Raw genomic sequence first — 18,188 nt, 5'->3', positions numbered from 1 at the left:
ATCTATCGAAAACGCCTTAAAATTCAAAAGCCGTTATCTAAAGGATCACTGAAGATCTGTGATGACACCAGGTGTTTCACGATAAGCTGAACATGGGCGCCCTACCTGTAGCAACCGTCCACCACGCCACATGCACAAAGTAAAAAACGCTTGTTTTTCTTGAAAACTAGATTCTATCCTAATTCCGGTGTTGACCTGTCTTAAAATCCATTAAAAGGAACATCACAGCATGATACGTCTTTAGACACCGCGCGACTACTTCGCCGCTGCTCTGGGCACTTCCAAACAGGTCTCACCCAGATGAATGGCTCTTGCCATTCAGTAACTGCAAGATGAAAGATAAGGACCTGTTCTGTCAACTGCATCAAGCACCATCTTGTATAATATACCAGAACCGCTATTCTCAAACAAACAAACTTGGCTGTTTTTTAAGTATTTACGAGATCATAAGCCATGCTGTTATTGCCGATTACATCACAGAGTAAATACAAGGGCAGGTGCGCCTGTCGACACGAGAACACGTGGCGGAGTCTGGGTAAGCATCAGAGTGGAAAAGGATGCGAGAAACATGCGTGTGTTTACCATACTCTGTACGAATGTTTTATGTAAGATGCAACGAACTTCTTAAGTTCAAAGTCTTGTTAATGGGAATATTTGAGTCTCGAGTGAATTAATAATTCTGCTTCACTGCCTAAGCTCTAATCAAGCGCGGTTAAATCTATGAGGAAGATGTTTGAAGTTGGTGTGAACAAAACAATTTGACTCAGACATAGTTGATGAAGGAAGGTTAAACATCACATCGTATGTGGTTTGTGTTTGCGTGTGTGTGTGCGCACGTACGTACGTACTACTTACCTAACTACATACATACATACATGAGAGAGAGAGAGAGAGAGAGAGAGAGAGAGAGAGAGAGAGAGAGAGAGAGAGAGAGAGAGAGAGAGAGAGAGAGAGAGAGAGAGAGAGAGAATCAGAAGATCCGGGGTTAGGTATGGTCTTCAGCAACCCATGCTTGTCGTAAGAGGCAACTAACGGGATCAGATGGTCAAGCTCGCTCACTTGTTTGACACATGTCATCGTATCCCAGTTGCGTAGATTGATGCTCATGCTGTTGATCCCTGGATTGTCTGGTCCAGACTCGATTATCTACAGACCGCCGCCATAATGCTGGAATATTGCTGAGTGCGGCGTAAAACAACAAACCAAACCAAACCATACACACACACCGACACACTCACCCATTTCGAAAACACCTGGTGTCATCCCAGTATTTCGGTGAACCAGTCAGATATATTCATGACTATTTCGCCTTTTACAACTATTTCTTCAGATAATAGACTGGCTTACTCCAGAAGTGGCCTAATCCAACAGATTACATTGATTAACGCCGGATTAACGGAGCCAACATTCACCTCCAGTCCCCCAGGTGACGCACGACAAGTCAACCACACGTTTTATACATGATGGAGATGAACTACACATACGAACAATACAAACCGGATTGTCGATATCGATTTTTGTTATCCGCAAATACTTGTTGCAGATCGATGGTTGGTGATTAAGTATGTATATATGTATGAATATACATATATATGACCCTGGCTCGTGGTAGTGCTTTGTAGATGGCCCTTGTAAATGACTGATGAGTGTATTTATACTCTCCTTTAAAAATAACGCCTACGTTCTGTTTCCTCTTGTATAGTATACTATCTGCAATGGTAGAAGCATCGGGAGTAGGAGGACAACGCCGTGCTTAATTGTATGTTCGTGCCATTACTGCGTATTGAATTGTTATTCAGAGATAAACGACTGTACATTACCATATGCGTGCTATTGAATGGATGTGTATTATATTCGTATGGTCTATTCATCACATTTATCACGGAGCTGCACTATTTGTCCTATTCCGAAGTATGGTTTCACGTTACCGCGTGGAGATCGTAGATATATGTTGTTAAGGTTTATATGTAAGATAAAGTCAAACACGTTTGTGTCGAAGCTAAAAGGGGCCTATCGAAATACTTCGAGCCATACAAGGTTTGATATAATAGCAAAATGATGGCTAAACAGGGAATAGGCAGGGGAAGCTTTTACTTCGAGACAGTCATAGGTTCGATACAACACTGTTTGGCTGTATATATTGAATGAATGATAATAGTCCATATTGAGGCGCATGATAATAGTCCATTCGAAGCGCCCAACCAATATGTGCATTACTATTACCCCGGATAACCCAAGCTGCCTGTCAGGCTCTAGAAGGTTATAGACACATGACTTAATCCCACCGGGTACCCATTATCTGCTGGGTGAACAGAGGCAATTTTGAACAAAGTAACTTGCCTCAGGTGAGACCACATGTATCACATGTGCTTCGTTGTGGAGCAGGAATGAAGTCCTAGAAACTCTCAGGAGTCACGCTGCCAAACACGGTCACCCATCTAAGACCCCTCCGCGCCCAACGTTGCTTAACTTCATTTGATTTGTGACCTGAGTTCTATGCACAGAACCACACGCCACCACGCCAACTTAGACCTCTCTTCCGCACAGCATGACGTCGTCAGAAGTTGTCATCTTTGCATACATACCGTTACACACTTCTTACAGAAATCAATTGATACATTCATGGAATAATTTACGTATCTATGACAACTTACTTTAACCACAAAGGGAGTTTGTGAAATATTCAAGACATTTTCCGCTGAAAATCGTTATCATACGTTGACTTCCAACTGACAGAAACGTTTGAAAGACCGACAATGAATTGATTTCTAACCATTGAAACCAACTTCGATATACAAAACATATTCAGAACATAACGTGCTTCGCGAGAACCGTTGATCGAGACCGTTATAAATAATTGTTCTGTATTCGTGACAAACCCATGCTATGGCTGACTGTAACAAGTCTTGGATTCAAATGACGATTAAACATTCGAATTACACAATCTGTCAACTGGGGATATCACGGAGTCGGATGAAGCGATTCGCAACAATCAGCTTTTATACGATTAACGTCTCAATGTAAATATGCCTGCGTGAATAGCAAACTTATCATACAACTTTGTGTGTAACGAATGAACTTCCGGATATAACGAATGTACTTCCGGATATAACGAATGTACTTCCGGATATAACGAATGTACTTCTGACGAAAGGATTGAACATCAGATTACATCTATTACGAATTTTCTTCGGCTTTTATCGAACGAACTTCGGGTTCATATGAAATTCGGATAAAACATATTGACCTTAGAATTATCATGAATTAATTTTAGAGTAATTCAATTAAATTCTGATTTGAAGAAATTTGTTTTGGTTGAAACAAACCAACATCAGATGATACGAAAGAACTAGGGATTATAATAATGAACTGCGACTTACAACGATCGATCTTCGGATTATGACAAATCAATTTAGAACAAAAGGAACCGACGTGCTAGGGTCCTTTGAGTTCGTCTTATTGTAGATTACTATAAATACGACCTTGTGTAAAAAAAACATATACGACACGACCTTTGTAGCACAAATGATAATGATGCTGTTTGTACATGGCATATAAAAGCATACTTGACAGTGTCAGCCAGTATTGATGCCTCAAGTGCGGCTGATTGTGTAAATACTGTGACATACTGCCGCCTCTGTTCATCCCACCATAACCTTACGGCTTAAATGGTGCAATTATCTAAATAACTTTCTGAACCAATAAATGCCAAAGGGCCCGTATATTCACAAAATCACCACAATGTACATCGATTTCGGGACATTACGGCCTATTTTATGAATATTATCGTATTTCCAGTATGTCTGCCATACATTAAGTCTGAACAGTGTGTTTGAACTGTTGGTGTTTAAATCGATGATACTGGAGTCACATGACCTACACGGTTATGGACGATCCCATACAACAGCCACAACTTGCTTCTTTACGTTAGCCTCTGCAACATGTACGAAATCCAATATTGTACAAGAAAGTTTTGTCTAAAAATATAAAAAAGTATAACACAAATATTTTACCAGACTGAACAACATTATGAGTAACTGACAGTCGTGTTATATTGCTATATGCCTGCAAACAGCCCGTTTACGCTTGGGAGGTACTAAGTATGAAAAAATTTCAGTTCGGCATGTTCCGCCATGCCCCAAGTGGTTTCGACGTATCCCGCATGTCCCGAGTGATTTCGACGTGTCCCGGCATGCCCCGAGTGGTTTCGACGTGTCCCGACATGACCCGAGTGGTTTCGACGTGTCCCGAAATGACCCGAGTGGTTCCGACGTGTCCCGAAATGACCCGAGTGGTCACTTATGTACAAAAACATCTTCCATGTATCAACATATATATCTGAACGTAACCAGCTGTTGTAGTGTCTGGTTCTATTGTCACTGTGTATATTAACAGCTATATTAAACGTACAGGCAAGCCCGATCCGTGTACTATGAATGGGACCCGCTGCGGTTATGAATAGATATTGCTGTGCTAATCGCAAAACATCGATCCACAAATACTGGATGGCAATGAAATACAACTGTCAAGATGAACATCGTCATCATCATACAGCGAAGTAAGAAAAAACAAAGGAGTAGTCATCGTCAAAATTATCATCATTGTACTGGAAATCATAAGAGTGAGTGAGTGTGGTTTTACGCCACTTCTGCAACATTCCAGCAATATCACGGCGGGGGACACCAAAAATAGGCTTTACACATTGTACCCATGTGGGGAATAGAGCCCGGGTCTTCGGCGTGACGAGCGAACGCTTTAACCACTAGGCTACCCCACTTCCTCGGAAATTATAAGAAGAATTTCATCAACATCGTAAACATTATAATGTTATTGATAGCCACTTTTCACATCAAATCCTCATCATTAACATCAACAACACCATCACTATCATCATCGAATTCGTCATCATCTTGAAAGAATACTTATAACATGAGAAGGAAAATATTAAGTGTTATTCACAACCACCATCACCCTCATCGACACAAACCTCGTCATCGCCATGCTACATCTCTGAGTCGGTTGAAGTACGGATCAATACTGTCATGTATTTAGTTTCATAGCCAACACAACACCGTCATCGTAAACAACTAGTTTATGCAGTCTACCTTATAAACAGTACACTCCTCTTCCAACATCCCGATATGGAAAGACCTCGACATTTAACCAGAAGCAAACACATTCGAAAGCCGCTTGACAATAGTCTGGCGTTTGTGATACGTGTGATCCTTTCAGCAAATAATTAGATGAAGCGATGTTGTCGGCAATTACACACAATGATACGTGTTACAAATATCATCAGTCCGCAATACAACCTTATTACATGTCACTATAAGTATATTATAGACTAATAAGTACATATTACTCTCGTTAAGTACATATTACTCTCAAGCCGGAATAAAGCCATGCCTGTCATAACACTAAATGTCGTTATAAGGTTGTAAACATTACCCCACACCCAACAAACCCCATTCCTAACACCTAGTGGGGTATACGGGTTTGGACAGAACCCCGAAAACTTATTTTAGTCGTAAGAAGAAACCAAATGCATCGTGTGGGTAGACTCGGTTGATCGCTTCTCATTGTGTCCAGACTCAATCATGTCAGGGCCTGTGTCATATACATGTAGTCTGTATGTTGATTAGTGTGGCGTGAAACAACAAACAAACATGTTAAACCAACTCGAGCGCTTACCTTACAAGTTAATAAGAACCATCTCCCGGAGACTGTGCTGGGTCATGTCAACGCACGTATATAGGTCTGATTATCGATCTCCTGTTCACTGGCCGTGATCACAGACATGAACATACATCACGAGATGCCGTTGCGGGACTCGTGGAGACAGAACCGTAAAGTGTTCTGTCAACGACTCTCCGGCATATTAAGGCTGGTTGTGTCTTTATGATGAGTCTACAATACGGCAGCTGTTATGCCATATTATTGCGTTGTATGCAGCGCAGTAGAATATGCGCTATTGGGTTGTTCCAGTTGGGTGACAGGCCCATCCAGCTGGAGCTTGTGCTCGATGCGGCATGAAGTGGTTATCGTTTGGATATATACCGTCAACGAGGTAATTGATGTAATTGTTTCGGTTACCTTCATTTGATGTTTTAGAAGACAAAGACGGTGAGATCACTTACACAGTATGCAAAGGTGTCAAAGAGTGTTTCAATGCTGGAATCGGAGTGGTCGGTTAATATTTGTTTATATCACTTTGGTTACATCCATACCTCAACCACTTCCCATCATCCATCATTAAATCTTCCCTTCAACCAACACCACCACCTTCCCGTTACACATCTTCCCCTTGAACAAACAACCTAAACTTCCAGTTACCATTCTTCCCATCATCCAACATTACATCTTCCCCTTCATCCAACAACCCCCTCGTGTCACTTTCCCTTTACCAGTCTTCCCCTTCAACCAGCCTCAACTTCCAGTTACCCATCTTCCCTTTAACCAACACCCCAAACATCCCGTTACCCATCTTCCCATCATCCATCATTACATCTTCCCCTTCATCCAACAACGCCACCTTCCTTTTACCATCTTCCCCTTCACCCAACAACCTCACTTTCCCTTTACCAGTCTTCCCCTTCAACCAGACTCAACTTCCCTTTACCCATCTTCCCATCATCCACCTTCCCCACCTTCCAACAACTTCCACCTTCCCACTGTTCCATTTCCCCACAACTCCATCTTCCCACTCCCCCAACTTTCCATCATCCAAAAAAGCAGTCTTCCATCTACCCAACTTTGAAACCACCATACCACCCTACTTTCCGAATCCCCTTCCGAACATCCCCATTTCAATCACCATCCCATCGTCACACTTACCTACCTTCCCGTAAGCAAAGAATAACTGAGACACATATGCCAAATATTGTTTGTTTTTTAACGAAGCAGCATTCAAGCCTTTGACGGCGGTCTGTAAATGTGCACCAGACAGTTAATAATCGACAAAGACACTGTGTCTGTGCCCCCGAAACATCTGGTCGCTTCTTCCAACATCACAGGTAGCTGAGGACCTAGTCTAATCCTGAATCCCAGGGGCCAGAGATATAAGCAGAAATTATTACAGACACACTTACCGTGAAGGTCAGCTGATCTGCCTTGAGGTGAGGTGAAAGGATTTTGCGTGGCGTTGTAAGTTATTATACTTACAAAGCCGATTTCACTGAAAAAACATGTCCCAGGTTACTTACTGACTGACTGAGTATGGTTTTACGCCGCTTTTAGCAATATTCCAGCAACATCACGGCGGGGAACACCAGAAATGGGCTTCACACATTGTACCCATGTGGGGATTCGAACCCGGGTCTTCGGCGTGACGAGCCAACGCTTTAACCACTAGGCTACCCCACCGCCCCTGTCCCAGGTTAACATGGATAGTGGAAGAGGTCACCGTATACTGACGTCGAACTGTAAGTTTTATGCCCTAAATGGCCATCACCTGTACCATCTTTTTATGTCTTTTGGTATGACGTACCCGGGTATCGGAAGAACGGCCTTTCGGGTTTACCTTAGGAGAGTATGAATGTGCACAGGTATCCATTTGAGGAACAGAACCGGACCGCCGTATTGACGAGCCATAGCTTTAACCACCTGACTATTCCACAGCTGCCCAAACTTATGGACATCAAAGTGCGTCAATCATCCGAGAAAGCCGAGAATTACATAAGTTATTATATGACGTACAACTGCAATCACGTCTTGACTGTGTTGTAATTCGGCTGGGCTTGCTTGCACAGTAAAGACTGTGATGACGCGATGACGTACAAACGTGATGACATCAAAGATGTTTCAAATACGTCAAGAAATTATTTCAGGGAATATGGCTAAAACTTTAGTCTATTATTCTGAAAGTTTCATTGACTATGCATAATCATTGAGTGAATTAGACATTATACATAATCACTGAAAATTTCAGGGATTATACATAATCCCTGGTTTTACATATTCACTGTAACATATATACTTCAAGAAGCTTTTGCCGCTATATGGCTGAAATAATGCCGATGCCACGGCAAATTTGACTTCACTCACTCACTGTGCATGTAGATATTTCAAGAAGTTTCTGAACATATAAATACTTCAAGAAGCCTCTTATATACATCAAGATGCGTCTCGAAGCGATTGGTAGGTCAAGAAGCCCCTTGTCATATGGATATATCAAGAAGCTTCTGTGTATGGTGCACCAAGATTTGTACATGAAAACACAATTCTGGTCATATCCTTGTTTCCATATAGACAGGAAGAATATGGTCTCACAAATACGTGAAGTAAATTCTGTACATAAATATAGGTCAAGACATTTCTTAAATAATGATAATAATAAAACAAATATATACCCGTGAAGGTCCGGGTTAGAATATTGGCCTTCGGCAACCCATGCTTGTCGTAAGAGGCGACTAACGGGATCGGGTGGTCAGGCTCGCTGACTTGGTTTTACATGTCATCGGTTCCCAATTGCGCAGATCGATGCGCTTGTTGTTGATCACTGGATTGTCTGGTCCAGACTCGATTATTTACAGACCGCCGCCATATAGCTGGAATATTGATGAGTGCGGGTTAAAACTAAACTCACTCACTCACTTAAATAAAAATACGTCAAGATATGTCTGCCCATATCTAGACGTCAAGACGCTTCATTAGCTATAGATACGCCAAGAAGCTCCATTAGCTATAGATACGTCCAGAAGCTTCATTAGCTATAAATACGTCAAGAAGCTTCATTAGCTATAGATACATGCAAGAGCTTCATTAGCTATAGATACATCTAGAAGCTTCGGGGCGGTGGGGTAGCCTAGTGGTTAAAGCGTTCGCTCTTCACGCCGAAGGCCCGGGTTCTATTCCCCACATGGGTACAATGTGTGGAGTCCATTTCTGGTGTCCCCCATTGGTGGAATATTGCTAAAAACGGCGTATAACCATACTCAGTCAGTCCAGAACCTTTATTAGCTATAGATACATCAAGAAGCTTCAGTATCCATACGCACGTCAAAAAGTTTCCTACATGTAGAAAACTGCAGAAACTTCTGTGCATGACATTACCTCAATAAACGTCTGTACCTAAAGACACTTCGAGAAGCTGTTCTTCACACAGGAACCTTTCCACCATTAAATTTCTTAATTTGCCATTGGTTCTTATATTCTCTCCTGATCAGATTCCGTGGCATTAAGGGATACATTGCAAACAGAATCACTGGTTCAAACATCATCACTTGAACCTTTTCCGAAATATCAACAGTCATAACGCCTACATCGCCTATTAAAAGCAAAGTCTAACGATCTCACTAAGTCGACTGCAATATTATATAAAAGGCGTCTCTGAGATGGTCTGAGAATGACGTCAGCAGTTATATGTCAAACTGATCACCCTCGTTCAACGAAATAATTGCATGGAATGTTTTTCTAAGATTACCAAATACCAAATACTTGATATGAAGAATATCTTTATCACATGTTTTATTTCTTGGGTTTTTTTGTTTGTTTGTCTGTTTGGGTTTATTCTGGAAGGACGAAGCCCTGTACGAAATTGCACACACTTAGAATGCAGACTTATCCGTCCATCAACTCGAGGAAAGTCAGTTTGAGTGTCACATGGAGACGTGTGGTGGCGATAAAGTCAATACCTCGTGTTACCACCGTGGGCATCCAAAACTGCACGGCCTCCCCTCGGCATCGAACGAATAAGTCTCAGAATCTCGTGTTGCCCAATCGCAGCCCACTCTGCCTGTAGTGCCTGTGCGAGTTGTTGAAGTGTCTGGGGCTGAGGGTTACGGCGTCGCACCCGTCTGTCCAGGGCATCCAACATATGTTCGATCGGGTTTAAGTCCGGTGATCTTGAGGGCCAGGGACCACATTGATGTTGTGGTTCTGGAGGAAGTCTCTAGTGTGACGTGCTGTGTGGGGCCTGGCATTGTCCTGTTGAAACAACTCCCTCTGGCAATCAATGATTGGAAGGAGGTGTGGGCGTAGGATTTAGTCACAGTACCGTTGAGCTGTCAGGTTGCCCTGGATCATCACCAAATTACTTCTCCTACCGCAGGTGATCGCTCCCCACATCATAACACTTTCCCGGCCGAATCTGTCCACCTGGGGAACGCAAGCGTCGGCGAAACGTTCACGTCGACGTCTGTACATCCGCATTCTTCCATCGCGTCGTTCCAATAGAAATCGTGATTCATCACTGAACCAGATTCTACGCCAATTCGGTAGGTTCCAGGCCTGAACGTTGGTGCACCATTGAACTCGATGTCGACGATGTTGTTGTCGAAACACAGGGCCAAAATAAGGTCTACTGGCACGTAAACCAGCCTCTCTGAACCTGTTCCTGACGGTCTGTGCAGAAAGCCTCCTCAATCCGGGTATTTGTCGAGCGGTACTGGTCGCCGTAGCTGTTCGATGACGCAGGTGATGTACCCGGATGTAGAGATCCTGCGCCGCAGTGGTCGCTTGAGGTCGCCCACTACGAGGGGCATCTGCTACCACATTCTGCCGGCGATAGCTCTCCCAGAGCCGTGACATGGTGCTTTGGTGAACATTCATGCGTCGGGCAACTGCACGTTGAGACTGGCCAGCTTCAAGCAAACCAATGGCGATATGACGGTTGGCTTCACTTAGACGTGGCATTTTGCGTTCGTCAACAATATTCCAAATACAGTGAATAATCGACAGACAGCGACCAACCTATCATACCCATCACTGAGACTACCTGATCCCCAACTTCCACGTGCATTGCATGTGAATTGTGTATTCTGTGACACGCCGAAATTGAAAATCATGCTGTTAAATACGGGTATTTTACGGATGGTGCGTTTTGTTGTGATGTTTCAAAACATAAACACCATAGGACTCATAAACAGAGCAAAACCTCTTGTAAAATGAATCACGTTTTAATTCATTGCTACATGAAACTGCTATTTTCATGATGCGTTCTTTTTGGGAGAGTATATCAGAACAGAACATGGTTGCACGCACAGAATAGCCACATCGAGCAATACTGCAAAACTTGTATTATTTAAAACTACTTATTAGATGTCACACTAATATCCCACATTTCATTTTATAAACAAGCATAATGGAGTTTACAGTCGGACATCCTAAATAAAAGACAGCGAAAACAATAATCACATTCTTTTTTCTTGATAATTTTATTAGTGGAAAGATGGTATGTTATTACTAGGCTCAGCTAATTGATAAGATACAAGACAGAGCCTCTGCAATCTTTAGAGACACGTCATCTTGTCCTAAACTAAACTGACGTAAAGAAGAAAGTACACACTTGGTGCTTTTGGATTACTTTCCAAAGAGCGACGTAAATGTTTTGAAAAGAGTTTTGACAGTGATATATAAGTCACAGACTTTCCTAATATGTTGCCAAAACACCAGACCAATTGCGAAGTTGCCAGTCAAAATCACAACACTTTCCAAATAATCCCCAAGCACCAGGTGTATACTTTCTTTTGTGCGTCAGTTTATAAAACCTCCTACCAAGAAAAGAGAGCGTGATAAAGATTTTATGATTGGAATAATGAACAAAAATAAGGAATCAGCATCAAGAAAGCGATCGGGAGTAAAGGTAATAGCCCCAACTTCTCTGAGTATCAATATCAAAATTAAAGCCTTATCCAGATAGCATTGTGAGCGAATAAAATAACATCAGCTGTACTTATAAAATATCAAAAGGTTTATCAGACTTGAGTATCAGGAATAGACATCGCTGATTAATACTTGCAGACTACCTATCTCGCCGATATGTATATGTTAAAGTCACAGGATATACAGTTCCAAAGGCCCGGAGGATTAACGAGCCGTATAGACAACTTTGAAACATTGTATTAATGAACATATGACTAGCTTAACTTTATATCAAATATTTCCCTTCAGGGTGGTTCAGCTCCCCAGACATTTCTCTGTTACAGTATGACAGAAACTGTAGGACAAATCACGTCCATAAACTTATAATATAACCGAAATCGTAAGGAGAAATCGTCAGCAGAGATTTCTGTTATGTTTGTTTTTGTGATATATTTTCAGGTGACCACTTGACTTGCCTTTGCGTGTGTTTGCAACTAGTGTCGCAGATTTTCACGAACACTTGGCATCATCTGATTGACTATTGGATTCTGAAACACAGTCTTATTAATGGTAGATTTATTAACTTTCAGTAGATACTTATTATGATTCTGAAAATCTTAAAGGTTTTTGTTGCTTTCTATTGTTTGGGACTCGATTGTTTACCAGCCGCCTGCGTACGGCACCAGTACCTTAGTCTGTCTCACAGTCCCTGAACCACATTATTTTTCATACTGCCCAGCCCTCCCTGCAATGCTAAAGCCATAAATGAAGCAAGTCTAGATTTCCCCAGGTTCTGAATTTCTCATCTCACTGGGGCTCTTTTTCAAATTAAACGTTATTATCAAAATTATATACATTCAGAGACTAAGCGTTAGTCTACCAGAACCCGTGTGCTGTGATATACAACAGAGAAATGTTTGTTTATGCAAGTGGCGTGTGGGGGTATCAGTAGAACAGCTTGTTTGTTTGTCGTTGTTTGTTATCAATAATTGTTTGTTTATTTGTTGTTTAACGCCACACCCAGCAATATTCCGTCTATATGGAAGCGGTCTGTAAATAATCGAGTCTGGACCAGATAATCCAGTGATCAACAGCATGAGCATCGATCTACGCTACTGGGATACGATGCAATGTGTCAGCCAAGTCAGCGAGTCTGACCACCCGATCCCGTTAGTCGCCTCTTACGACAAGCATGGGTTGCTGAAGACCAATTCTAACCCGGATCTTCACGGGTCAGTAGGACAGGACATACTTATTGTCACGCCCTTTTCGGTAACACGTTGTAATATCACGGACAGTGTTGTGGTTTTCACAACTATTTAGTCTGTTTACGCCCTATCTGTTTCGGTGGATATTCCAGACTGACTGTCTCTCGTGTTAACGTTCTATTTTTATGACAAAGAGTTTTGTCGTTTATATATAGAGAGCTACTGAAGAGATATTAACGGGGTTGAAACAAATGTCTATGAATATTTAATCATTTACAGTTTCGAGCGTACGTAAACCCCGTTGAATTATTTTTTGTTTATTACTGAGAAGTTCATTGACGGTTTCACGTAAAGGTAAACCCCGTTAATCTGGATAGTACCTTCCTATGTAAGTTCGTCCGGGTTTTAAAATGTCTGTATTAGTGAATACTTTGTAGTGCACAATGATGTTCTTAAAAGCGGAGATTGCCGTATAAACAGGGTCCGTTCTAACGGGATTTCCCAACACAAAGGATATTATGCAAACCACGGATCCGTTAAAATGTACACTCCAAGCAGTTGCCAGTAATACCATGAAACCGTGTTAATCCGAACAACTCCGTTATCAGAGTCATCGCCAGAGTTATTTCAATTCCGGATTAACAAGTCATGCACATTTTCATTGGAGAGTGAGTGAGTTTAGTTAAGCAATATTCCAGCAATATCACGGCAGGGGACACCAGAAATGGGCTTCACACATCGTACCCATTTGGGAATCGAACTGGGTGTTCAGCGTGACGAGCGAACGCTTTAACCACTAGACCACCCCACCATCCCTTTTCATTAAAGACCTTGCCAAAGTTTCAGACCTGAGAGCGTGGTTTTCGTTTTAATTATGACCGGATTAAAGAGGTTTCACTGTATATGCAAACGGTGGATCGTTACTCGTTTTACAAAGCACTGGTTTGCCTATCCAAACATGATAATTTTCAGACCGTTTCAAGCAGTTTGCACATTACGGCGTAAAGCAATATTCACTCATTCATGAATAACGCAGGGTCGTGTTTTCGTGTTATAAATTAGGAAAGCTCAAAGACATTTTCTTACCTCATAGAAAGAGCGAGGATTGAACACTGATGCAGTACTGTTCGATTATTATTTTTTTTTTCAAAATGAAATATTCTTTCTGGGGAAATAACGTATTTTTAACATAGACGATGAGTCCATTAATAACATTGTAAAGAACTGGGTTTGCCGATGGGTAAACATACGTCAGCAGTGATAAATCAAACTGACGCTTCATTATCATTCTTTGTTTTGAAACGCAGTGGTGCTGTTAGGTCAAACAATTAAAGAATTTAGATTGATTTCGGTGTTTTAGTGCTCATAGGAAACAGAAGGTCTTACGAGTCGGAATGGGATAACGAAATAAACCCATAATGGGATAATATGACAAGTAAGGTTCATAATATACGCTGTTCAATATGAGTGATAATATTAATAATAAGAATAAAAATGTTAATAATTTGAAACGTGATGAAGAGGAAGACGAGGAGGAAGATAGTAATCCAAGGCGATGGTCTCAGTCGCTGCCACAATTCCAACGGCAAAAAGCGTCACCGATACCAATAAAGTAACGATGACGACATCAACATCATCATCATCATCATTCTCTTTGGAATGAAATTTCATACAAAAACACTGACATGGATAGAACAAAACGGACACATCAACCTAACAAATTTTGAATTTTGAGATACTGCGTCCGTAGCTTTGGAGTTCGTATCCCAGGAACCGTAGATTCATCCCAGTCGTACGGCTGTTGATTACCTCAGTGTCGGTTATTGCGACAGAACAACGAGGAGAGACCTGGTCGAACGGCTTTGTTGATGTCGTAAGGCGCGAGAGGAAGTTACATTACTTAATTACAGCAGAATTAGATTATGGTAACTTTGGAGAGGCGTAGTGACTGATTGCAACATCTGGATCGTTCCGAAACCTCGGGCAACAACTATGAGGAAACATGAGAACAAAATGGATTATACTCATGGACATAAATCATGGAACACACAACAATACTTATGAGTAACTTAACAATTGCGTTCATATCAATTTGGTTGGCAAAAGAAAGCATATATACATACTATGATATAAATAAAACAAACAGGAAACGGTCAACGGTGATTCATTTGACATAGTTTCATGAATACACAATGCCATTTAGAAAGAGGTCAAATGTAACATATGTTATATTTGGGATTACACTTTCTTAGTAAAATACAGGTTCTAGTACGTTTGTTGGGTTGAGTCCCATCCGGGATTCAAACCCACACCCTCAGAGTCAGCCGCCTAACCCGCTCAGCCACCGCGACTTCCTCAACTTCAGCTGTGGACTTCAAGTTTGCTGTGCGTCAGTTTTCACATTTCGGCGTCAGTTTTCACATTTCGGCGTCTGTTTTCACATTTCGGCGTCTGTTTTCACATTTGAATACACTGGAAGTGGTGCTTTGTAATTGTAATTGTCTTTAGAAATATTACAGACGAGTAAATGTTTTCGCAAATGTTTCTTGAAAGATTCATAATGTCAAAAGGTCACTCTCGTCAAGAATGATTCAGAACAGCGGAAACTTCAACATCCGACCTATCAGCTTTCCCTTTGTGTACATAAATATTCCAGTAGCTCTTTCTGTGAAAAATCTAACTGCGTCATACAATTGTTGCATGTTTGAACAGGTTTATGACATTCAAAGATTCAGTAAAGCTTCTAAAATCCTTAAACGTTTTATAGTAGACACGCGGAGGAAAGTTCCAAATCTGACACATCAGTCACAAAAATCCTGTCATTCAATTCCCTTATCTCACCTGTCTCATATGTCCCCGTACTTCATATTTTCAGGTTGAGTTGCCCTTGCATGTATTTGTGACGGGAACAACCTTGGTGCAGGACACCCTCACTTATGTGAAAACCCCTTCCATCAACAACATTTGAAGGGGGTTTAGAAACAAATACATATGACAAATGCTTAGGAACAGTACAACGGTTTAGTTTAGTTTACATCTGGAATATCGAAATGGTGTTTGTGGCTAGTATTTGCACGACTGTCTGAGGCATTTCCAGTTACTTCAAGGCAGACTGTTCAACATCTGACCTGATTCACGTAACTATTGAGACTGACAACTTGATCAGTTATCCATACCGTCATGATCATTAAATCTATGAAATAAGACATACTCGCGATCTCGCACCATTGACACATTCATCTAGTGGACAAAGGTCGAGATAGCGAGAATGCAAGAACACGAGCCTATCCCTTACAGTATTCCATACAAGCTACACGCGCTGGCTATTTTCTCCAAACTATCCGTTGTCTACCATAGCCATGATTCTGTTTCGAATTTCCCTCAGGGATCTGCTGAGACAAAAAAAAATGTGAAATATAAAATTACCATTTCTGGACCTTTGGAGCCGATGAGCTAGGAACGGCCATTAATCAGCACCAAAGCAACGACATCAAATTAATCAACTTCCCTAACCTTACACGGACGTCCTCGTGGATAGTACAAGAAAAAAACCGTTCAAAGTAGTAGCTGTGATTTGATAGTGTTATGTCCTTCAGAGTTGGACAGATTAAGACAGACACTTAGGTACCAAAGTTGACGAATCAAATCGCTATAATTGTGTCTTCAATGCATCAAAACAGTTAATGGCACTGAAGGTTTCTAGCGAACTACATCAAACAATATCGATTTAATAACCATGTTGTACAGTCAGTTTTATTCGTTTTCGTATGGAACTGTTGATAAGTCATTCAATTACACTATACACGATGTGCGAGTGTTTGCCTAAGGGATTATGTTAAATATGGGATTAAATAAAAGCGACAAAACAGTTTCATAATCACATCAAATGTCAACTCAAAGCACAGTCGATTATATCATGATTATATGTTTATGGGTCAATAGTGATGATGTAAGGTGTTTGCGAGTTCCTGCCCAGCAAGGGGCGGTGGGGTAGCCCAGTGGTTAAAGCGTTCACTCGTCACGCCGAAGACCCGGGTTCGATTCCCTACATGTGTAAAGCCTATTCCTGGTGTCCCCGCCGGGATATTGCTGGAGTATTGCTAAAGCGGCTCAAAACTCAATTCACTCACTCACTCGTACCCAACCGGTCTCAGCCGTCACTAACACATGCAAGGCAAGCCATATTTCCCCCTCACAGGAACATATGATACACGACAGGACAGGGATTTGTATCGGACACCATTTTGGTCATTGTTGCGTCAGAGAGAATCACTATTAAGTAGGCAGCCCACGGAAAGGTGAGCTAGTTCTGCTCCACCGCAGGCACCTATCATAAACACATGCAAAGGCAGTTCAAATATTCACCCAGAAGAACACGGAACATGTGGTACTAGCGAAAATAGGGAAACGCATCGGGCATCATTTTGTTTGTTGTTAGTTGTTTAACGCCCACGTCAGCAATATTCCAGCTATATGGCGACGGTCTGTCAATAATCGAGTCTGGACCAGACAATCCAGTGATCAACAGCATGAGCATCGATCTATGCAGTGGTTTCAACAAAGTCAGCGACCCTGACCACCCGATCGCGTTAGTAGCCTCTTACGACAAGCATGGGTTGCTGAAGACCAATTCTAACCCGGATCTTCACAGGTGTTCGCGAAAGGTGTGGGGATTGAGACTTTCGATAGCAAAGGAAACCTTGATGCAGTATCTACTAATCGACGGAAATGTATATTTGTCAACATTTCACAAGACCCAATACGGTTGCACACAGGTCTGTTTCGTTACATTCACACGAATTACGTCAATATATTGGCATATGTGCATCAACGTGACTGTGTTGTGCATCCAGTTACCATAGCTATATGAGTAGCTTGGGTGTTTCCGACTCGGGCGGTCTGGGATATAAGCATTAGTTGCATGTCGTTTCAAATAAAGCCTCAGGGCTTTCACATAATAATCAATAACACGACAATACCAAACCGACTGAATGGGCTGGTTTAGGAATGGAACAAAATGTATTTGACACTGTCCATTACACGGAAACCAACACTTTGTATTAGAATAGTTTTCCAAACAAACGAAACACCTAATTTTTGTAGTTCACTTAAAAGCTAAAGAGTGAGTTTAGTTTTACGCCGCTTTTAGCAATATTCCAACAATATCACGACGGGGGACACCAGAAATGGGCTTCACATATCGGACCCATGTGGGGATTCGAACCCGGGTCTTCGGCGTGACGAGCGAACGCTTTAACCACTAGGCTACCCCACCGCCACTAAAGACTTAAGAAGTGTTATTTGTAACTAGCGCAAAGAATTACAAACTAGAAAAGGAAGCGAGTTAAAGCTGGCCGACGTAGTGACCGTTCTTTGAATCATCGGACGGATTGGGTGGAT

General features: G+C 41.7%; 1 protein-coding gene across 2 annotated transcripts in view; it reads right to left on the bottom strand.

Moving 5' to 3' along the window:
- The window catches only part of LOC124261469 (guanylate cyclase 32E-like), a 148,562-nt gene that overhangs the window by 75,337 nt on the left and 55,037 nt on the right, over positions 1–18,188 (bottom strand). The window contains exon 1 of one of the 2 annotated variants that reach the window (XM_046695788.1): positions 5,692–5,898. The exons of the other annotated variant lie outside the window; for it this stretch is intronic. The gene's annotated coding sequence lies outside the window, so the exon portion shown is untranslated. Of the gene's footprint in view, positions 1–5,691; positions 5,899–18,188 lie in introns of those variants that run through there. 2 annotated transcript variants of the gene reach the window in all.

The sequence above is a fragment of the Haliotis rubra genome, unplaced genomic scaffold (genome assembly GCF_003918875.1).
Source record: "Haliotis rubra isolate DU_JTF1 unplaced genomic scaffold, ASM391887v1 Scf8, whole genome shotgun sequence".
Lineage (NCBI taxonomy): Eukaryota > Metazoa > Mollusca > Gastropoda > Lepetellida > Haliotidae > Haliotis > Haliotis rubra.
The sequence above is the reverse complement of the archived record's forward strand: the minus strand, read 5'-3'. Positions and strand labels throughout refer to the sequence as shown.